We start from the raw sequence: 23,307 nt of genomic DNA, 5'->3' as shown, positions 1-23,307 counted from the left end.
AGAAGGCAATGAGATGAACAAGTTCCCCAAGTTTCAAAGTGATAGCTTTGATAGTTTCCATATAAATGACCTGAACGCATAACTAAACCAACGTCTCCGACGATGACGGCGACAATCCAGTGACGACAATAGCTCGCCATTTAAAAAAAAATCAGACGAGCTAATAAGAAACTAATTCTGGTAATCAAGGCACGTGACATTTATATTAGCATGCAGCGGTATATAAAGTAATATGTATGCTGTATGTTGTTGCAATAATTGCCAGTGAGAATCCTGTTCTCAGACGGTATTGAATTTAATAAAACCATATATATATATACATATGTATTACCTATTTGCAGCGACTATCTAGCTTTCAGCGATTCCGGATGGATTCATCATGGAGGACATGGGGCTTGTTATGTAACGCACGGGATCTGCAAGGAATCATACTGGTTGTCCTTTTCTGGCAAATGCAGCATGCATGCATGTGATTTGTAATGAACATGTTTCTTGTTTCAGATGACCTTGACCAACATGGCAACACTGCCATTGGACAAGAATATCCCACTAGAAACCAGTATTATCTGAATATATACAGTCAAACCCCGTTGGCTCGAAATCCTCGATGGCTCGAACTTGATTAAAAGGACCGATTTATTTAAAATTGAATGTTAGCAATTACCGCTTGGCTCGAACTTTCAGAGGCTCGAGGTATTTTCGCCAGTCTCTGGGTGTTCGAGCAAACGGGATTTGACTGTTATGACACGATGTCGTCCATAACACAATTTTGATCTCTTTAGTAAGTTTCATAAACTATCTCTGAACATAATTTGAGATAGTGTTACAAACGGTAAATTAAGGTCGTCCAATGGGGTATTATTTTATGTCCCTTAATTCCTAACAACTAAAAATAACTTAATTTGATTTATGTTATAATTTCCCTTTCATGCGCACATCATTGCCGAAAGGGATCACTTGCGTTTTTCTAGAGAAGGTCGTCACTACGACCGTAACGTTTGACATATCGATATCAAAATCAATAGGCTTGACCTACTGTCCAAGACCAATATCCATACCAAGGTCGAGGACCGTAGGCTCAAGCGTTCTGGATTTTTTGAGCGGACATCATCTAACAAGATTCGCAACAACTATGACCTAACACTTACTGGGTTTAAACAATACATTGATCAACTACTTGACATGGTCAGTAATCATACTTAATACAAGAATGTTAAGTCAAACGTCTTTGATTTATTGACTGAAACCCACTGTCAAGAGAAGGTCACCAGGACGAAACCAATTAGAATCATTACCATGTGCATACAAAGTTTTAAGATTCTATTACAACATCTCATTCTAAAGTTATTGATCAGAAACGAAGGTGTAAAGCCGACGACGACGATGGAAAAATTGATTACAGTCGAACCCCGTTGGCTCGAACTCGCTTGACTCGAATTCCTCGTTGGCTTGAACTGGAAGCGAACGACCGATTGTTATTAACTGATGTTAAACATTCCCGCTTGGCTCTATTTTTCCGAGGCTCGAGGTATTTTCGCTGGTCCCTGGTAGTTCGAGCCAACGGGGTTCGACTGTACTCTATTCACCATGCTAAATTGGGCTTACGTCATAAAGAAAATATGTTTAGCGCGAGCGATTTGTTGTTTTCAGTTCAGATACGTTCGGCGGAATGCCTGTGTTGCATTAAATAATGTTGAACATACATGTATGTACAATCACACGTTCGAGATGTATTAGTTCGAGAAGCGTTAATGTTCAAGATTGTGGATATAAATTCGAGTGCAGTTGAAATATCTTATTATTGTAATTTACTTTTTTAATATAAAATTTCCTTTTTACTACAATATTTCCACTTCGAAAAGTCTCAATTTCAGAGACAACATCATGTTGTTTTCGTTTTCTAAAAACAACAACACAGTTTTTCTCGAACGAGCGGGCAAACCAAGGCTGATATATTTTATTTGGTCTGCGTCGCCTTCTTCCATATTTCTGGGTTCTTGATCATTTTCCCCATGTCTAGGATTTCGCATGTTATTAGACTTTTTTTCTTTTTGTTGTTAAAATTCATTTTGTTAAACAAACATTAGCAGAAATAATTATATCGATAGCTTCTAATCATGTCATTTAGATAATTCCTTATCTTAAGTTAAAATAGACGCGCACAATTTTGAACCCATTTCGATCCGCCATATTGCTCATGAGGTGTACGAATATTGACGATGGAGAAAGGAGTCAATTACTCCTCTAGAGACTCGACGGTTCATATTTTAAATAATACAACAAGGTAAGTTGATACAATGCATGTTTTACGGTTTATAGCAATAATTTTGCTGGTATTTTACAAGGTTGTTTCAATGAAATTTTAGCATACATGTAATTCAACCCGATTCGCCCTCAATTGGTATCGCGCCGATTTGTACATTTTTGTATGAGAAAACAATGTTAATTGTTCTCTTAAATAATATCTGTAAATACTATTATTTTCTGTGTAATTTTGATCTTTGATAAGTATCAGAAAGGCCCATGTTAATTACCATTGTTATTGTTAAATTCACTGTCATCCAGCAAAATTATATATATTGTTATTAAATTCATATTATTCTGTACCCCTTTTTGACAGGTTTATGACTGATGATGTATTACCTAGCCTAAGACCCTGTCTCACGTAGAATTGCCAATCAGTGTCGCCAGCATTCAATGGGCCATTTCAAGATACTAACACCTCATTACCTGTGTGTAGCGTGTTCGTTTTAAGACAATGGGTAATCCTGATATTTTTAGACAGAAATATAAGCACTACTCTTTAATTAGCCAAGATAATGTTTCATAGAATAACCTAGGGGGTCCAAAAAAGTACATGTCGCCAGCCATTATTTCTTATTTTGTTTTATATTTCAGTTCATATATATATGGTTTTAGCTTTGAATTGCAGTTTATTTGTGAAGAACTTGGATGTAGCGGCTTCAATAAAAACAGAAACAGTTTTAATTTTACCGCACTTCGTTTTTTTTATCAATCACAATATGTCGTCAAATCACGTCTAATTTACGAGTTCAAATGAAAATGTCATACCAAACGTAGTACATCTACAGGTCCGATGTAAATTTTGTGTTTTTTTTTTCAAAAGTTCAAACTTGAAACAAATGAAAACACACATGATTTCTACACCAACGTTGATGACAAACTTATAAAAGGCAACGATTTTCAGATTTTAGAATGGGACAAAATGCTTTCTATTCTACGAGACTTTCATATTTTAAATGACAACATTTGCATACACCGGCACCTTATATCAATACCAGCTGTAAAATGTCGCTGGCATATACTTGTTTACGAAAAGGGTAAGTGAAATCCATGTGTTTCGAAAATATAGTCTTGGTAATAATTTGAATAATGTTGTTCTCTTGAATTTATAACTTAAGGGACATAATTTACGGGACAGACCCCTTCTAAAACTCATTATTTCCATTGTAATTTACGTCATTTTTGTTATTTAGATCACATTTCGTCTTTTAGTAAGCAACCGGAAGACAAATTCACATGATCAGTCGCCATATGGTTAATGAAGGTTACAAGTTCGGGAGAGTTTAAATAGGGTAAGTTCCGTTCTTGCATATTATAATTATCTTGTGACGATAAAATTGTATTCTGATGTTTGTTGGCTGACATGCTGTAGATAAATATATACCTAGATCAGAATGCAAAATGAAACATACTTATCGGTAATTTCTTACCAAACGTTGGATTCGTAGATTAGAACAAAATGTCCCGTAGATTATAAATGTATACCCTCATGGTTTCAATCGACAGTGCCTTTAAGAAAATACTTTTTCTTTTCATTACTGTTGCCATACAGACAATAAACTGGTATTTGCATGCTATAATGCTGTTATATTCCCGGTCAAATTCTGAAATTCATTAAATAATAATTTTAAAATAAAAGATACATTTTCATTTACACACTCTCAAAGCTTGCGTATAGTTTGTCATGGTGAATTGCAGCTAGTTAGATAGAATTTAGACACGAAGTCGCACTATTCTAAAAGTTTAATATACTTTCAATATTGAAATATCAATACAAATTAATACAGGTGAAAACTCGTAATGATATAGCTGGTTACATCATTGTCCCGTAAATTAGAACAATTTGTCCCGTAAATTAGAAACACATTTCAATATATTTTACATAACATATACAAATATAATATCGCAGTATATTACTACCAACATTATTTAATACAGCAAGCATAAATTTGATTACATTCTATCTTACAACACATAATAATGGCAAAAATATGCGTTTTTTGGCATTATTATTATATTGGTTAAAGGTAAAAAAAGTACTCCTCTCTCTATTTCAGGATGGCTAAGTCAAAGGCAGAACGCATGAAAGAGTACCGTGCCAGGAAAAAAGACCAGTTAAGTGACAAATGGCTGAAAATGAATGCCAAAAAGTTCTATTACAAACACAAGAATAATCGTGATGCGAACTGCGAGATGCCAAATGTAAGCGAAGCGTCAACCAGTAAAAATAGTGCAAATAGTGGGAATCGCGCCACGACCAATGAAGAAGATGATAACGGTGTAAGTAGTACAACAAGTGGAGATGTATTGACAGTAAAAATGCCGTTCTACAAACAGATGCCTGGACCTAGTAACCGAGGAACTCAAAAGAAAAGGCAGTCACGCGCATTGAAAAGAACATATAAACGAATAGAAACGCTAGAAGACCAAAATGAAACATTAAAGGGGAAACTGAAAACAGTCCAGAAAAGAGTTGAACGCTTTGGACAGTCCAAAGGCAAGAAGGCGACAACTCCTTGAAGTAAAACAGATTCACTATTGAAAAGTTGTGGAATAGAGCCAGAACAGGCCACAGAAATGGTGAAGGGGAAAAGGAGAAAATAATTTTCCAAAAGCAGTTTTTCAAGGTGTTCAAGGTAAAACTTGCCAAGTCAAATCTGCTTCTTGACAGTAGACATTTAATTATGTTATAATTAAAGTGAGTACAGGTTATAGTCTTGTGCATTCACCTCTTATAAAAATAACACTAGTGCCCGCTCAAGGGAAACAAAGCAATTATTCACTGAAAATGATTTCATACGCGATAGCTTTTTTGTTGTATTAAAACGCCATCCGAGGACAACATATATTGATCTTTGTTTGCAAAACTGAAAACGTGGTCTTCACTGCGTCATTGCATTTACTTCGAAAATAAAAAAGTAGGTCAAAAAGTCACAGTCATCCCAGCACAACATTGGTACTTGTTTTCAAAATTTTACACATGGTCCGAAGTGTATTGCTGTATAGTATCAAAATAAGAAAGTTGCTGATACTGTCACTGTATAGCTAGGTCATCCGAGGACAAAGTTGATTTTTGTTGTCAGAACTATGCACGTGGTTAATGTTTCATGGTTAGAGCTTTAAAAATAAGAAATGAGGTCTAAAGGTCGCAGTCAAGATCTTCCAAAGACAACGTACATTTGTGATATTTGTTTTCAGAACTATACACAATGTTAACATTTCATGGTTGTAGTTTGAAAATAAGAAATTATGTCAAAGGTCACAGTCAAGGTCATCCAAAAACTACATTGATATTTATTTTCAAAACTGTATACATGGTCCCAATTTCTTTGCTGTAGCTTCAAAACAAGAAAGTAGGTCAAAAGGTCTGGGCCAGCATCAACACCAGGGGCGTCATTTTCAACCAAACTTGGTAGAGGGCCGTATTATGTTTCCACATAACAAATATCAAAGGTCTGAGGATTGAAAATATAAAATTATATTTCAGTCTATAGGAAACTGATGAAACCCAGGACGTGAATGTGAATCCGTTTCTTTATATATATAGCGTACCATTAGTCTTGACATACAGAAGGCGCTAATCCATAGTTAATTCTGCATGTAACTTTGTAACTCAATTTTCATTGGTTTCCCTCACTGAATAAAGGAAATATAAGGCAGGAAGTCCCCTCGAATTACAAGATGCACGAATCCTTATTTAGTCAGGTATATGATAACAAAAACAACAATGCTAAATGAGCAATGTTCTGTCATTAATGCATTACTAGTACTGAGCATTCGCCATTTTCAACAATAAAATAGATATATGTACGAAGATCAATATGTAAATGCAATTTTATATACTTGACCTAATATAATGGTCCTGCCATGAGGCATTTACGTTTCAAACAGGAGTTATGCACGTCAAAACGACGAGAAGAACATGTAACAAAAACAAATCAAAGCACTGAACGCACTGGGGTTTTCACTGCGTTTTAAGGGAAGGTCGATATTTCATATACACGATATCTGCATCCGATCCCGTAGTCGTTACACGCTTTTAACCCGAAAAACCGTATTCCTCGTGTCCTCAAAGAAATTAATTAAATCGTCAATCTAATGAAAAACGCCCATTTAATTGTATTTAAATCGTCTCTAAAGTTTAAGCGCCATGTATTAAAGTGTGACGCGCAATTTGAAATTGCATTAATTATCTAGAATGTTTCTTGTAGAAAGAAATTATTTAAAGTTATCATTTTTCTGCATTTCAGTTCATCATTTTTTTTGTCAAATAGAGTTTCGCAATTGTCTCTTCGTGTTTTGCTTTAGGCAAAAACTTCTTTGGCTTTTGTCAATATCCGAAAAAAATATTTCACTGCGCCATTCCGCGCTTACATTGGAATAGTTTTACGATAGTAATTTTAACATGTTTGTATAAAAGAAGGCGGACAGCGTGCACATACATTACTGACCTTTAATCTAAAGTCAGGCTTTACCAATTAATTAATACTTTCACTGACAAACTATTTGTGGACATTTGGTTCAGATTTCATACTTTAAACAGCTATTGAAATTCTTATTTCGAATATCAAATCGTATTTTAAACCTTATAAGACCGACATAATTTTAACAGATGTTCTTATTCTCTTATAAGAGGTACCATATGTCCTTATTTCAACATCATACAATATTCGAATAAATAAATTTTAAGAATTCTTTTTTGAACTTCTGGAATTATAAATCAAAAGACCTATTCAAACTAATATATTATCAAAAGAATAATTAGCTTCAATTCGACGCCGCCGTGGATTGAACTGCAGCTGCAACCTACCGCAATCCGAGAAGACTACTCCTAAACAACCAGATTCCTAGCGTGATTGAAAAACAGATCGTATTTTTTTTAGGAGCAAGCAAAGTGACGAATTTGATGTAATGTGTTAGGTCGTTTATAAATGTGTTCTTAAAAAGTCCAATTTGAGGTATTGCTAGCTAAGTCGTCTACTTTAATTTTACGTTCCGCTAAGAAATGCTCTTCGCTGTGCCCTGTGGTAAATATGTCTGAGGTTTATAGTGAAGTGAGATCAGAAAAAAATGTGCGATTGCGTACACAGAGCGAGCTCTACGCAGCGAATACAAACAAACACATTAAAGTGGACACGAACTGCACATTCAGACCTAAGCTATAGTAGTGTGGCAGTAGTATGGCCATGAACGGTTCCAATATGTTTAATTGCTTCTCGCCATGAGCACAGCACAAGCGCTAAGTAATAACAAAATCAGATTGAAGCGTTGCTACAAACGACGCCAAGGAATAGTGAAACACGATATTTATTGACAGAAGACCCGCCATTAAAGGCTAAGACCATCGGCTTTAAAGTGACGCGAATTGTTTTAAAACGGATTCTGTATGTCACCCAGATAAATTTAACACGTCATTGAATGTTATATACTGCTGCGTAAGAATGTTTTGTAACTTTGAATATGATCCAATGATGTTAATAAATGGGTTATGTACGGAGAATTGGTAAGAATAACAATACAAGTTTGATAAACACCCTTTAAGAGGGGTTTGTAACACGTTACGGGTGGGAGAACGGACAAAGCGCTCAGTAATATGGACAATGCCATATCATCACCCAAGTGTTCTCAATAATTTCTGCTTTTATTGAAAATGGCATCAGCCAGCAGGCAAGGGCTCTTCGCCTTTTCATCATCGTCGTAAACCAGCTTGTTACGGAACGCTGATCAGCAATTGCTCACCTAGTTTACGTAGCACTATACGCATGTGTGTTCTTCCATGGCATTGTTTAACGGTGACACGAGTAGCATCCAGTTCAAAGCTTTTACATAATTCCCATTTTTGGTTCGGGTGAACGCTACCTGGATTTGAATAAGTGCGGAACAACGTTCACTGCTTTTACATGTTACTCCCCCGATAACGTATGGAACAAACATCTGATTAACACAGGTTATCTATTGTATCTGTATACATGCGTGAACACAAGATGAAAATTTGTTCTTAAAGTCTAAATCTGTAAACAAGTCCATTGCCTTTTTTACAAGTACAGAAACCGATGGATCCAAAGAGTCCAAGAATGCATCTACTGCTGGCAAGAAACACGTATTCAAATTCAACAGTGCTTTCAATGACGTCACTTAGATCAATGGGCGGAAATATCGTGCGTACATGTTGGTATGTGTATACAAACGTCATTTTGCCGATAAAAGTTAACAAAAAAAATCAAAAAGGCTGTTTCCAATTTAACATTTTCCAAAAAGGCTGTGAATCTTTTGACCTCTAAACGTGACCTTCGAGTTTCAAACTTTGGACTTGTGAGTGACACGCAACCTCATCATGGTAAACCTTCATGACGACATTCTTTGAAAATCCGGTAATCTATGGTCAAGACAAAACCCAGTAAGGATCATTTTAACCTTTGAGCCCTGAGCGTTACCTTGACCGTTGTGGTACAGACCTGGTTCATGTGCGCGACACGCCACCTTTTTTGGTGAACCTTCATGGATTATTTTAAGAATATCCTATATTATAAATACAGCTGGCAAGGTTCAGTCCGACCGGACACACTACCGCATTGCCGCATGTACATACAGTTTTTGGTAATTGTATTTTTATAGCGTTATAAATTATCATTAGGAAATAAGGTTGGACTTGGTTTGAGACTTCTATTTACGTCCAATTTCATGGGACTGACTCTATATTGTATCATGCACAAATATTTTTCAATCCAATATATGTTATTGTTTCTTATGAACAATACAACTTTAGCTTTTTTCAGAATGATGTGCCCTAATACCAACTTAATGATTCTAATTTGTATTCAACTTAATCGTTGGGCTTTCAACATTCCTTAAGCAAGTTATTCATTGACAGTGTCAATGTGTTCAACGTAAATGACAGGTCGTTAATGATGGGGTATTTTGGTTATGTTGGAATTTGCTCAAGACAATGGAAGACTATAAGTATCTATCAAGTGTTTCCGGTACGGATAGAAAAATCCGACCCGAGGGCACGCGCGTAAGCCGGTAACGAGGCTTGCCGAATTACCGGTCACGCAGCGTGCCCGAGGGTCAGATTTTTCGATCCGGACCGGAAAAAAACATGACTGTTATTTTTTCTTGCATACCTAAAAATATGAATTTGTGGAAAAACTGACACGCACTTTTGAACATTTCAGAAAAAAGCGCGTGCGACGTTGTGTACTGACGTCATAAAGCGCAGTAATTTTAAATCACTATCGACGTCAAATAGTTCCTTTAAAAATTGCGCTTTTACGATTATTTATTTTCAATTTTAATTAAAAGTATTGTATACTTATATTTTTGATTTTTGACATAAAATATCTGTCCAATAATATCCATTTATGTACTATGCAAACATGTTAAGAAACTATGAAATATTTAGTTATTTGTATGCGGGTCATTCTATTATTTTTTAAAAACATCTAGGCAAGTAGGAATACGTTATGTATAATAGAAGATGTACCCAAATCCACAGTTTTAAGTTTATACTAACATGCCCCGTGCAGACAGTATATTCAACAACGAGAAAATGGCAACTTCCAGATAAAATTTCATAACTTTTTATTGGACAACAAGATAAAAATATCATTTCCGTAATTTAATTTAAAATCTAAATTACACCAATACTATTATTACAGTTGATTGCAAACAATAGATTTTAGGTAAAATCTTTTCTACTGAATTCAATTTTATGATATAAAATATATCCTTAATATTTTTAAATCACTAAAATTTGCAATATTTTCGAAGAATGGTCATTTTTTTAAAAAACGTTTACAAAATGTGTCTTTAATTAAAAATTAGATATGTTCTGCTCCTCTGTTAAAACGTTTCGTGTCTAAATCCATGCCTTGCACATGTATTTTGTATTTGCTATATAAACATGTATGCTATGTTTAATGCAATAAAACCTTGAATTGAAATTGCAAGATCACATGGCAGAATGTCTAACCAACATGGCTGGTGCATTTGCAAGTCAACATGGCGTTATATTTGTGCGTTTGAAACTCCTTTATGCTTAACAACAATACGCATGGTCTTGCAAATACAACATTTCCAATTGTCAAATACATACGGCAATATATTTCAAATTGCCTCTGATGATAAAAAAACACACGCCAATATATTTCAAATTGCCTCTGAAGATAAAAAAACACACCCATGGTTGACAACCTACACGCTTATAAATGTACTTATATGCAGCATTGTAAACAAACACAAAGAGTGGCCTTGACCTAAGAGGTAGGAGCACGGGTCTTCCATGCGACACGTCGGCTTAATATGTCGAAAACATGTGGCAAGTAATTTTAAAATCTGTCCATACAAAAAGTCACAACCAATTATAGTCTATGTCCTTAAATGCAGAATTCTATAGTATTCAAGTACAATGTGTAACGTTGACCTTTTAGGTAGGAACACAGGTCTTCTGCGCGAAACATGGTCTTTATATGCCGATTACATGTGGAAAGTAATTTTAAAATATGTTAAAACAAAAAAAAGTTACAGTTCGGACACGACCATCTATACTCTACGTCATTACATGCAGAATTACATAGCATTCAAACGCTAAGTGTTACCATGACCTTAAAGATACGGACACCGATCTTGCACGCGACACGTCGTCTTGGTATGTCAAACACATTTGGCAAGTTATTTTAGAATGTGACCATACATGAGAAAGTTAGTCCGGACACAAGAAATTGAGCCAAACTAACGGACGGTGCGATTTTAATACATGTATGCTCACCTTCGGGTCATTAAAATCATTAAGTGTAAATTTAATTTCCGTGTTACTAAAAATAGTCTCGAATTCCAATGAAAAAATAAAATGACCTACGTACGCAATTTAGTAAGATTTGCTCTCTATCTTTCAGTGAATAGTTTATTCAAGAAATTTGAAAAATATCGAACTAAAGTTTGGTCACAATATGTCAACCCTAACTTTCGAATTTTCACACTCTGCATAATTAATCTTTTTTTAATAATTAAACCAAATCCAGTACGTGGTAAAGCTGTTGAGAATATATTGAAGGTTAAGCAGGTGTTCGTGTTCATGCTATATCTAATATATTTAGCTTGAGAAAATGAATGTCTCCGGTATTTTTAACATAATTGTAACAGAGATTCAGCCATTTTTTGGTATTGTGGTAGGTCAATCGAGACGCCTTGTTGTGTGAACTATGTAAAGGGAGACCCTAGGAAGCTTCCTGCGAATTTATAAATTCGGCACAGTAGTGTCAGTGGAGGTGGGTTGTTTTTAAAGCAAAACAGGAAGTCGGTCAAATCATTTTTGTTGTTGTAGGTAAATCGTGACGACTTTTTGATTTTTAAAGTCACCATAGGATGGTTCCTGTGAAGTTCCATTGAATTTGGCCTGATGGTTTAAGAAAAGATGTCTTTTGAGCCATTGTTGACACCGGAAGGAATTCTGAATAAGACCGATCCTTACAGTTCACCTTGAGCACATCGAACTCAGGCAAGACAACGTTGTCACAAAGTAAGGTGTTTGCTGGGTGACTACTATCAATGTTTACACATTTTATGATAAAAAAAGTACAGAATATGGTTGAATAGTAACATTCAACGAGGAATTAAACAGCTGGATTTTTAAATGACACATTATATGGTACGTGTTATGTGGGGTTTTGATTACACGTATAAAAATTCCCTTCAAAAGAATGTGTTGTTTTTATTTATTTATATGTGATTTAGTCTCAGTACGGCAGTTTTACGTTAACGTTTGGTCCACGGTTCTGTGGAGTCTTCGCAGCAGCATGTCAATATCGGTTTTGGTCTGAATGAAGGCAGATCGGTCTGACGATGGTCCGACATTAACGTATAATTATAATGCAAGATTATTGGTAAAAGTTGTCTATTAAATGCTTTGAGTGCTCTTGAACTGATAAAAAATCATAGCGATCCAACATCGGAACAATGTCTTTCAAACGTCGGTATATCATATCGGACAGATTGGCTCTTCCATTAAATAAAATTCGGCCCGAAATCTTACAGACAACGGACATATATTGCTCTGCGCAACGGATACATATCAAAAAAACGAAATTTCGCCAATGCCAATTCTTTGTGAGATTCAGTTATTTCTATTTCAAGAAACAGTGACCTTGACCCTTAGGCCCCAAATGCAATCCCTTAGAAGTCCTCCTTACACTCTTCCAACATACCAATTAAGTTTGGTCACAATGTGTCAACCCTAACTAAAGTTATTCAGTATGATTATAAAAAACGGTCGTCTATCTTTATTAACAGTGAACTATTCCCTAAGGGCTCCAAACACAATCACATGAAAGGTCTCCATAAAATATTCCTATATTATACCAAATTTGGTCGCAAAATGTCACTCTAACAAAACTTGTTTAGTACAACCCGGTGTTTTTTTATTTATTTAAGTAACATAAATCTTGACCCTAGGAGCCCCAAACGCAATCCCATGAAAGGTCTCCATAAACTTTTCATGTATACCAAGTTTGGTGTCAATACGTCAATCTTAACTCAAGATATTCAGTACAAACAGCAAGGGATTTTTCCCTATTTTCAGTAACAGTGACCTTGACCCTAAGCGTAATCCCAAGAATGGTCTCTAAAAACTCTTCCTATATACCAAGTTTAATCACAATGTGTCAACCCTAACTAAAGTTATCAAGTACGATCCTATTTTCCCATATTTTATTAACGGTAACCTTGACCATCTCGGGGCCCCTAACACAAACCCATTTAAGGTGCCTATACACTTTTACTATATACCAAGTTTGGTCAAAATATGCCAACCGTAGCTAAAGTATTCAGTACCAAGCTTTTTCCCATTTTTAGTATCAGTGACCTTGACCTTGACAATCAAGGTACACTACCTGTTTTTTATGGTTTTAGTAACTTATGTAACCGAATTGTGTTATGGTTTCTGTGTAAAGTAAGAAGGCCATTAAATGATCTGCGTTTTTAAACCCCGAAGTTCCGATCAAGGGCCAAATTTAATAAGGCAATCAAGTGCCATAATTTGTATTTAGGATAATATGTTAAGTTCCCTAATTGTGTAATGGCTGTAAAACTGTGTTACGCAATGATTCAATTTAATGAAGAGTACTTTACATGTTTTTTTTTACATTAAAGTAAAGATACTAGCTAAAGTAAGCAGTAAAGTATAAGAATTGAAAGCAGTTACAACACAAACACAGTATCGATTGAACATTGACCCTTGCAATTGCCCATTAAGGCTCATTCAATGTACACAAATTTAAATGTAAGTGCTCTTTCTGACCTAGCACCCCTGTCACATTTAAATCCTTGTTGGAAAATATATTAGGTATTAAAGAGAATACCAACTTATCCATTTTGTTCAATGAGACGTTTCCGTTCTAAGGCGGTAGAACCATCATTTAGAGAAATCTATACATTCGATGTTTGTTGGCTTGGCTTGTGACTGTAAGTGCCTATTGTTAAACGTCTGCCTCTAAACAAGGAAATACATTGTTGAATATTGGCTGTTGCGCTAATTGTGTTTAAAGCTCAGATTTATTCATGTCTTTTCCTAGACAAAAAGCAGTAATGACGAGCGTTTTAGAGGCCAAGAGAAAGTACACTTGGTGGTTCGAACCCACCGCCTCTACAACTGGACGAGTTTGCTGGTTGAAACATTTTGTGTTTAAAATTTAAAGAATAAACGGACCTTACGTACGTAAATTCCATTTGAAGGCAACTTATTGAAGGCAAATTACTACAAGATTGTTTTGTACGTCAAAGACAATGTGATAACTTGAGTTATACTCTAGACAAGAATCAATATCACGATACCTTGAAAGTCCTTTAGATGTAAGAATTTGACAGTAGTTCTATACACATGTGTCGGTGGTGAATTAGTCAATAATAAAGCAGTTTTGTGATTCAGCAGATCGAGATAGAAAAATGAATGTGCAATAAAGCAATTTCACTTCAGCGAACTGTGTCTTTCATATAAAGTCAATTTCTATGATAGAGCACGGGTTTTGTATTGGACATTGTTTGTGCAAGCCATATCCCAGCAAACACATGACGTTGGATCAACGTCGGATATAGGTTGGATTAAGGTCGCGACGTCGGCGACTTAAATACAACGTTGTATCAACGTCAAAATCACAATGTCAGTCCGACGTCGCAATGAGACATCGAATCGACGTTGTGATTTGGTTATTGTTTGTAATAAGTTGTATTTTATCAAGTTAATACATGATATACACATGATGTAACAAGAAGTTGCTCGAAAAATCGTGATACTGCTGCAAATAAATACTAAAACTCGATCATTTTATTATTCAAGTTGCTTCCCTTGTCTGTACCCTTGGTTTCTGTAATTGGAATTTCCGCATGGTGTCGCATGTTTATAGACTTTTTTCTTTCTTTTTTGTTGTTGTTAAAATTCATCTTGTTGAACAATTAAACATTAGCAGAAATACTTATATCGATAGCTTCTAATCATGTCATTTAGATAATTCCGAAAAAAATGCATGTTTAATTCCTTAGGCCTAAAAAAAATAATTGTTTGGTTAGGGTTACATCCTTAAAAAAAAAAGGTAGGGTAGGTAGGCTTTTTTTTTTTTTTTTTTTTTTTTTTATTAGGTTTTTATATAAGAATATAATTTTCATCATTGGAGAATGGTGTTAAAGCTATATTCTGTACAAGCATTTAAGGTTTAAACTTAATATTAAAAAGCAATTTAAAAAAAAACGAAATATTTTTTTATTTTTTTTAGTTTTTCATATTTTTTTTCAAACTGACTATAAAAACGGTAGGGTCGGCGCCTATTCCGTAGGTAGGGTCGGGTAACCCGAACCAAATGTATTTTTTTTTTAGGCCTTATCTTAAAATAGACGCGCGCAATTTTGAACCCATTTCGATCCGCCATATTGCTCATGAGGTGTACGAATATTGACGAGAGAGAAAGAGTCAATTACTCCTCTAGAGACTCGACTGTCCATATTTTAAATAATGCAACAAGATAAGTTGATACAATGCATGTTTAACGGTTTATAGCAATAATTTTCTGGTGTTTTACAAGGCTGTTTCAATGAAATTTAAGCATACATGTAATTCAACCCGATTAGCCCTCAATTGGATTCGCGCCTATTTGTACTTGTTTGTGTGAGAAAACAATGTTAATTGTTCTCTTAGATAATATCTGTAAGTACTAGTATTAGGCCCATTTTATTTACCATTGTTATTGTTAAAGTCATCCAGCAAAACTGTATTGTTATTAAATTCATATTATTATGTACCCCTTTTTGACAGATTAATGACGGATGATGTAATGCCTGGCTTTAACGTGAAGGGGAAAAGGAGAAAATGACATTCCAAAAGCAGTTTTTCAAGGTATTCAAGGTAATACTTGCCAATCTGCTTCTTGACAGTAAACATTTAATTATGTTATTATTAAAGTGAGTACCAGGTGTCTTGTGCATTCACCACTACTAAAAATAGCACTAGTGCCAGCTCAAGGAAAACAAAGCAATTATTCACTGAAAATGAGTTAATCCGCGATAGCTTTGATCACAGATTCTAGTCACTGAAATAAGTATAACAATTAAGAGATAACGAAAAAAAGCAGATATTGACCAAAACTGGAGGAATTTTGTTGAGTGGAATTTGATCTCAAAACTATATTTTCAGCAATTTCAAGTCAATATCATTTTATTTAACAAGATTTTTATGTATTTCAGCAAGTGTCACTGTGTCACTATGATTACTGCTACTGAACATGAGGTTGATGGGGCAATTTAAACTAATAAATTTACCATGTGTCATTTAATTTAATGTGCCTTTATCATTTAACAGTTTTAGTGTCTGTACAGATTTGTTGTGAAAATAAAACTTGTACATTCTCTGAGTTGTTTGTAAATGAATGTAGGGAAATCCTGTGGTAATTCTTAATTACCTGTTACCTGTGTGGCATGCATGTTTATACAATGGATTTTGGTCGTTATCACGACGTTGTTCTAACGTCGTAACTCCGACGTTGTTCCAACGTCGTAACTCCGACGTTGTTTCAACGTCGTGATTCCGACGTCTAAAAAACTTTCATTTTGCAACCAATATACATGTACAACGTTTATCCAACGTCAGTTTCTGACGTTGTTACAACGTCTTTCCAACGTCAATTGTTTGCTGCGATGTTTCTAGTTCCGTTCTGGGTGTTTCATCAAGTCAATGAAAGCTTTTATTTGAATCTGGAAATCAAATGCTGTGTGTCTTAATGCCCGTGCATTTTTTATTGATCGTAGTATCAAGACACAAGGTCAAATGAAATAAGTTCACTGATGTGCGTTTATATGATTTTTCGGAACAGATATATATGTAAGTGATTTGTTCTGGTACAAGTATAAGGTACACTGTAATCTAGTAAGATGCTTTACCGTTACTTATAAAAACATAATACTGCGTCGGTAAACTGGTTAATGGTTGGCATGGAAACCAACACTCATAATGTTCTTTGAATCAAAGCGCCCTAAGGCAAATCACGTGAATATTGCTTCCGCTTTGTGAACGTAGGCCTTTAAACAATGGAAATGAACAACAATATTCTTCTTTCTATGAAGTGAAACTTATTTCAGAGACTCTTAAAAGGAGCCAAACTTGGTCGAAATGGTCAATTGAAGTGATTTGTGATGTAAGAACTAATTACCACCTTGTAGTTATTTTACGGTAAGATGGTTCGAGAAAAGGACTCCGCAGGATGGGACAAATGCCTACGGAATGACCTTGCAAACTGCACAGTTTTAAAAACGTTCAATGTGTTACCAATAATATTGTTATAATACTCAAATATATACCATTCGTGTAATTTAATGTGTGTATACATACGTTGATTTATCTAAAATGAGTTATATAGCTTTTCCTCACGGAAAAGACCTTCAAAATGCACATTTTTTGTTTTGTTTTGCACATGCTTTGTATTAAGTATTATCATTATCCATAAATAAGTTATTTGTGATATTTTAAAGTACTCTTTAGTATTTGACTGGTTAAATGAAGATTTGTAAATGCAGTAATAAGTGTACATGATTTGTTTAAAATAGTGTTAAATATACTGTAACACATAAAGCAAGTCATAAGTAGAAGCTTAAAATGTACATGTTAATTATTAGTTTTACGTGCGAAAATTTAAATTACGCATTCAAACTTACCACTAAGCAACGATCCGTTGTTCATTTGATGTGTTTAACTTTGTTATGTAATGTTTTGTTTAACCTTTAAGGATGGTACGCAGTTCGGCTATACCGGAACTTGAAATAATGATATAAAATATGCCAGCAGCATAGACCCTCCGAATTACTTCCAAACGAACGTCAGTGTGAGTCGGAATTGCCCTGATGGTGAAATATTTGTGACAGATGGATATATGCTGGCATGTGTAAGAAAAATGTGTTTATTCATGTAAGTTATGTGTAAGAAAAATGTGTTTATTCATGTAAGTTCAATCTGTATTTTTATATAAATGAAAGTGTATTTTGTACGTGTGTCATGCTTCTCTGAGCTGTCAGTTTCTTTAGCTTACAGCACAGCATATTCAGCCGAAGTTGGTATCCATTCATATGATAAAGTAACATTTTAACAATAAACGGCAAGTTATACTTTCAAACATACAGCCAGTTTTGTGTTATTTCACTCAGTCCTGTGTAGTTTTGATAACAGAAGTCTGAAGATCATGATCCGTCTTTCATTTGGTTGACTTAGTTCACCTGAGATGAAGCAACGTAGATACTAGTAAATGAGTCGAGTCTTGCATTATAATGTTACAACCAGGTAATAAAACTGTAAAAATAGACCAATAGGTGTAAAATGTTTTCTTTCTCAACTTATGATGAAGATTGAGTGTTGAGCGCAGTTTAGAGCAGAGAAATATATTCCATATGATAATGCACGAATTACATTCACAGCCTCGGTTTGATTAAGCATCACTAGCACAAAAGGTAGACGCAACACCGTCAAAGCTAAGGAGGCTTTGTCCGAAGTTCCCAATTTCGTTGCTCAAGTTAAAAAGGTTACAACCCGAAAGATAGAAAAATATTATCAAAATAACTTATGCTTGCCAAAATCACTTTTCAAATTGCATTTGCTCAATTCCACGCCCCCTGTATGTGGAAACGTATTTGTGCAAGACCTAGTTGTCTTTAGAAGAGAAGACTGCGTTAAGAAGTAAAGATAAAACTTGTGCCAAATAAAATAGTATGTATGGTTCCTGTAACATGTCTGAAAACATAATTTATTTCACTCATATATGCATGTATTTCTTACAACTTCTGGCTGCAGATGTTGTATTCTGAACACTGCTTTTGTGTACCTTTTGGCTTCTACTCATGGTTTGTAGGTCAACCAGCTTTGTAACATAGCTGCACGGTGTGTTTTCTTGCATAATTTATCACATAAGCCATTAGTTCACAGGACTCCTGGGTCCAAGTATAAGTTCTTTCAAATATTTTTTTAAGCAGGTTCACATGAAATCTAACGCAGCTATCCAATGATGACTCATGCTGAAATATGAACTGCTTTACACGGAAGTATGTATCTGCCTTTCACTTCCGAGAGTTTGAGATTTCTTCTGACCTCTGACAGTCTTTCGTCCAGAAAGTAGGCAAACAACTTGAATCAAGGATCCAGAAAAAATCGTCCAAGTTTACTTTCTTTCAATATAGGAGAAAACACGAAATAAAAAACGCTCCCAAATGCCTAATTTAAATTTGAAATTGTTATAAATAAGGGGAATACCTCAAAACTCTCTCCCAACATTAAAAAAAAAAACAGTTCTGAAGGAGAGAGGGAGGGGCATTTGTCAAATGTAACGCCCCTAAGTTTCGACCCCTCCAACGTCAAATCCTGGATCCGCCTCTGTTGAGCGTGGGGTCTGAGCTACAAATATTTGACAATGGTATACACATATCTAGCATTCAATTTATTCCATATTTTACTAGTATTTAATTAGCATAAGTAAAGCCCTTTCCATTTCTTACACATATTTTTAAAAACTCAAGTGTATTATCGTATGGTAAAAATGCCGTCCTCTTAGGCTTAAACCTGCTTTAAAAGATCTGACGTTAAAGAAAACAACCTCTTAAGGATGATCCTTAAGCACGAGCGTTGACACCAATATTCTGACAGATGACGTGATGCTTTTTGTTTGATGCAAGATGTAAAACAATTCTACAAGTATCCAATTTTGTGGAAATGATCCCATTTCCTGTGAAGTTTCCAGGTGGAAACACCTTTAGAAATATACATGTAGCTTGAATACATGAATCCGTAATAGAGGCTGCCATTTTGTTTTGTGTGTTCAGTTCAACGAAATAATCGTTTCTCACTGCTTTCGTGCCACTCAAATCCGTTCCTTTTCGGGACATTTTTTTCAGAATTCCGAAAACAGAGTCGGGTCGGCGTTTTATATTTTGGGTCGGTCGGATCTCCGGAACCATACATGTTGTTTTGTTTGGCCTTACTTAAAATATGCATACACTATGCTACAAAATGAAACTAATGCACTGATTTACAATGAATGAATACTTTATCGGTGCCTTGTTTACTTCTTAACTTATATTGGATTTTGTCTGTTAACAGAATTATGATTTAATTATTGTTCCTTAAAGCTGCACTAGATCACAGATTGAACGTTTTGACCACTTTTTTTTTTGTCTTTGAACGAACCCATTTTTGCGATCAATGAAAACCAGTTATATATATGACTGCTGACAAAAAAATAGATCGCAGATTTTTACATTTAGGTTCAAAAATCGATGTTTTATGCATTTTTCTTAAACCGTTAGTAACGGATTAAGCCATAAAACATGGTTTTTTGAACGGAACCAAGACAAAAAATAAAAAAGTTGTAAAAATGGGATATCTGTGAGAGTGCAGCTTTAACTGTCAACCTTTCTTAACAAAAAATATTATGTTGACTCATAATTTGCATAGAAATATATACAATTCGTTGTGTTTGCTCAGTACCAACAGTTTTAATAAATCAAATGTGTTGCACTGCTCCACTTTCTTCACAGGTTAACGTAAATACTACTGTTTTCTCAATTTAACACTCATGCGTATGTTGACAAGACATTTCAAAGTAATTTCATTTGTAGAAACAACAATGATTTCCGATAGTGTTACCACACCTATATATATGGATATTTGCTGTCGAGGGGGGGGGGGGGGTAAATTGCAGCTTTAAGTTGTTGATCGTTGCGAAGGAATACATCTTGCTTTATTTATTGTTTGAATATATGTAAATGACTATGTCTGAGTATGTGTGCAGGTCAGTACTTCTAATAAGTACAGCTGTTGCATCCGTTTGTCTGACTCGCCTCTTGGCATGGTGTTTTCACATTGCTTTAACGACAATGGTCGATTCCGAGTTTTGTAATTTCACTTGTATCAAATGAAAGTTTCAATGCTTACAAGAACTGTGTCCGCTATAAAAAGAACGATATTCACGTATGTGCGTTTTGATTAATTCCAAGGGTTGCAACACAAACGCTTGCCTAAAAGCGGAGCAATGCCTTCCTTCCTTTGTGCGAACTAAACGGAATCCACGCTCAGCCTCAATGTCGTAATCGTATCAATGTGTTATTTTTGCAGACCGGTTCGACGGACTTTTATTTGTTGAAGAAAGTAGGTGTCTGACGATAATCGCCTCGTACTTTAGCTGCACGTTTCCATTCACTGACCCCACACTTCAGTCCATTACATTTGATCTTTTTTTTAACAGTAATTGTTAAAAATGTATTATAACTAATATCTGAGTTAAACATAAGGCCTTAATATGTTACCATTTTAGTTTTAAATTTTAATGTTGAAACAAGTTTGAACTTATAAGCATAAAGTTACACTTATTAAGAGCAAAACATTTGTTGTTTACATCAGAATAGTACATAAATTAGATCTTGCTCGAATATTTCGTTCGAACTTTTAATCGAACCAAAGAGGTTGTGTTTAAACTAGAAATATGTCCATAGGACACGGATGCCCCCACTTTGATTTTTTGTCACAGAAAATAAGCCATAATGATTATTCAGGATAATCTGCACATATAGGATAAGTTGAGTTGAGTTGGGTTTTACGGCATCGCAAGACTGTATAGGTTATATGGCGCCATTCAGGCAGGAAAAAACTTGTTGGATCCACATCTCATTTACATCGAGATGATATTTTTTAAGTATTGTTGGGAAATAAAGGGCCCTAACTCCTAAATGATTAAAGCGATTTCCATGGCTATCGAACTTGATCAAGATATTATGGTCACAATCATGTATGTAAAGTTTGGTGAGGATTGGACACATACTTTTCAAGAATTAGATTGGAAACATATATTTTTGAAGTATTTTTGGCAAAAAAGGGCCGTAACTCCTAAATGACTAAAGCGATTTCCATGACTATCGAACTTGATCAAGATATTATGGTCACAAACATGTGTTTAAAGTTTGGTGAGGATTGGACAAACGGTTTTCAAGAATTAGATCGGAAACATATTTTTGAAGTATTTTTGGCAAAAAAGGGCCGTAACTCCTAAATGACTAAAGCGATTTCCATGACTATCGAACTTGATCAAGATATTATGGTCACAAACATGTGTTTAAAGTTTGGTGAGGATTGGACAAACGGTTTTCAAGAATTAGATCGGAAACAATCTTCGGGACGTACGTACGTACAGACAGACAGACAGACAGACAGACAGACAGACGGACAGACGTACGTACGGACAAGGGCAACCCTATATGCCGCCACTTTGTGGGGGCATAAAAAGTCGCTTTCGGTACGAAAATGTAAGTCGTAAAATTCGATCTCAAGACGGGTTAATTACATTATAACTGTAAAACTTCACAAAAAGCATTAACCAATATAGTTTATACTTGGCATATATATGTACATGTACAGTTACATTTGTACAGCATAATGAGTGCTTAGCACATATGATAGTTTTGTAAACATTGGACAAACATCACTTTCATCACACATGTATTTGAATCCTTTTCATGACAAAACCCGAGTTAGCAAAATTAAGTTCATATTAGATGTTTAGGTGGGTTTTTTTTATCACATAATTAGCTACTGCGATTACGAGTTCCCACTGCGCATACTTGATGATATATAAAGCTTATACTTGTGTGCTGAAATAGCAACGTATTTACTACAGTAACACATTACTCGAAAATAAAAAGGGGTTAGCCAATTTAATTGCCCATGACGAAATGAAAGGTTTTAATTTATTGCAGTAACCAGAATGTTGCAAGTGGTATATGCATGCATATGTATATCTTTTAAACAGTAATGTTAAGTAAAGATGCGTCAATAATGATTGTGAGTCATTGCCCGACATCATTTACATACGTTTCGCTTCTAAATATGAAGTTGAAATAAAAAAAACGGGCTGTCAAAGTATGTGACGCATGCCCCCGAAAGTGACATTGACCTTTGAACAATGTCAGTACATAAAAAGGGAAGAAACTAGCAATGAAGTGTCCACTTTGTCTAACCAATATGGCTGGCGCATTTGCAAGACCACATGACATTAGGTCTAACCGATCGGTGGCCTTGCCAGAGAACATCAAATAATGACTAACCAATATAGCTGGTGCATTTGCAGGACAACATGGCATTATGTCTAACCAACATGGCTGGTGCATTTGCAGGACAACATGGCATTATGTCTAACCAACATGGCTGGTGCATTTGCAGGACAACATGGCATTATGTCTAACCAACATGGCTGGTGCATTTGCACGACCATATTGCATTATGTCTGGTCCATAGGATTGAAAATCCTTTTTGCTTGACAACAATATAGTGTGGGTCTTGCAAAAGCAACATTGCCTTTATGTGTCAAATACATACGGCAAGTTATTTTTAATTGCCTCTCCAATATTTGACAACCTTATACACTCTTATATCCTTATATGCAGCATTCCATAATAAACAAACACTTAGTGTGACCTTGACCTTCGAGGTAGGGACAT

At 35.2% G+C, this 23,307-nt stretch overlaps 1 protein-coding gene across 3 annotated transcripts in view; it reads right to left on the bottom strand.

Annotated features, from left to right (window-relative positions):
• LOC128243137 (uncharacterized) overlaps positions 1 to 23,307 on the bottom strand; it is a 44,001-nt gene that overhangs the window by 12,308 nt on the left and 8,386 nt on the right. For 2 of the 3 annotated variants that reach the window (XM_052960700.1, XM_052960698.1), the window contains exon 3: positions 332 to 416. The exons of the other annotated variant lie outside the window; for it this stretch is intronic. The gene's annotated coding sequence lies outside the window, so the exon portion shown is untranslated. The remainder of the gene's footprint in view (positions 1 to 331; positions 417 to 23,307) is intronic. 3 annotated transcript variants of the gene reach the window in all.

This window comes from Mya arenaria, chromosome 8, assembly GCF_026914265.1.
Source record: "Mya arenaria isolate MELC-2E11 chromosome 8, ASM2691426v1".
NCBI classification, from domain to species: Eukaryota; Metazoa; Mollusca; class Bivalvia; order Myida; family Myidae; genus Mya; species Mya arenaria.
This window is presented reverse-complemented; position numbering and strand designations above follow the sequence as displayed.